Here is a 1,950-nt window from a genome sequence, read left to right on the forward strand (position 1 = left end):
TTACCATCATCGCTTAAGTAGTGAACGCGGCATGGCTTTCGATCTGGTGAGAAAAACAATCGTAAATTTTCAAGTGCGTGCCAATGGCAGCAGGAAGTTTATGATAGAATCTCCAGGGCTTCCTCGTAATCATACGAAGAGCAGCCCATAAACCACGCATCTGACACTTTTCGCCACAAACAAAATTACTGAAAAAAATGCATGCCGTATACGCTTAAATCGTTCGTGTTGTCACTTTTTTCCACTTTTTTTAAGCTTGTGCTCATCGTGTCACATATTACATTTAATTTTTTAGCCTCATGCCTACATGTAAATTTGAAGAAACGACATCTCCTGCTTTTTCATACACCAAATACGTAAGCCGAACTGTTACCGCGAATTCATTGTCAGGTTCAATCACACCACCGTTTTATTATTATTTCAATAAACAATATTGTATTTGGTAAGCGCCAAATAGAATCCAAGAAGTAATTTGCAGAAAGCAAAAAAAAATGTAGACAGGTTACAGTTGAAAACATGTTTTTAAAAGTATAACCCGCATTGTAAAGCCAGAGGTTACTCTTCAAAGCCAGGTTACGGCTTAAAGAGAATCGAGAGATGTCATACGCACGACAGAATTATATTTGTCTCTGAATCCAGATGGGGAAAGCCGCGATATCTCACGCGGTATTTATCTCATGTGCTATAAGATTTATACCCCAGAGAGTTTGGCAAAACTGATTGACTAGTTTTATTCTAACGCAAAGCCATAAGTGCGCACTTCAGTAGATTGTGTAAACAAATGCAAACTTCCCGTAGTGAGTTTCACTAATGCAACAAAATTTTATACGGCGAGGTTTTTGAGATTAGTGAAGATGTTTCAAAAGCATTCTTGCCGGTCGGAGTGACCAACAGGGCTTATTTATGGTGCGTTAAAAAGGGAGAATTACAATAAATTCAAATTCTTCAGTAGTCTGCAGCGCAAAAATTGCCAGAACACTAAAGCACAATTTTGTATAAAAATACTGCTATGTAATATTGGCTCTGAATGCTGGGTAAACTTGTGTTTTCTTTAAAAACATTAATGTAGACAGCCTTATTTATCGTTTTTTACTTTTGCAGCTCCAACGTTTCTGTAGCTGAGATCCTCAAAGCCCTGTGTAGCACTATTCTGACCTGAGGTTCACAAGATTGGGGCACAGCTAATGTAGACCACGCACTGAAACGTCCATTGGTACGCTCAAAATGTTGCCGCAAGTCCAATCTACACTCAACCCTAATATTCGTATTCCAGTGGAGATTACAACTGTTCGTTTCCTTTTTATCACATCAAACGTTTTCTTAAATAGAACCTCCCCATAATTGTCAGCATAAAACTTATGAGGTGTCTTCCAAATTCCAGCACTTTTCCACAAATAACTGTCAAAAAAAAAGACGACTACAAAGGATGTTTACACCTTTAAAATTTGAAGTGTCCGAACGTTAAACGGCATTGGACTTACAGAGCTTGTTTGCAGAGCTACTTCCGCCAAAGGTTGTCTCCCAAGCGTTTTATATTTCAAGATATCACTTCCGAATAACGCAGTGGGCCCAAATATATCAGTGGTCCGAGGGGCCTAAGTGTTGCAGAGCCTCAGATACGTTTTAAAGACGATCTAGGGCTACTTAAACGCAGAAATTGTGGTCAATCTGTCTGTCTGTCTGTCTGTCTGTCTGTCTGTCTGTGACTCGATTCAGCCACCCGGCCAAAGTGAAACAAACTACTTAACAGTCTTAAATGCCCACAGCCAAATCTAAACTTCTGATTCCGGCGTAATGGTTATACTTGTCAACATTACTGTACAAGAACAAGACATTACGCAAATATAGAGCAGAAAATCGATACATGAGTGATATTTGCAGGGTCCCTTTATTGAAAATTCACAGATGCTTGGTTTTTACGATAGCAAATAAAATACTACATGAACTGCA

Source organism: Haemaphysalis longicornis, unplaced genomic scaffold (genome assembly GCF_048455015.1).
Source record: "Haemaphysalis longicornis isolate Haplotype H1 unplaced genomic scaffold, Haemaphysalis longicornis Haplotype H1 scaffold_5, whole genome shotgun sequence".
Lineage (NCBI taxonomy): Eukaryota > Metazoa > Arthropoda > Arachnida > Ixodida > Ixodidae > Haemaphysalis > Haemaphysalis longicornis.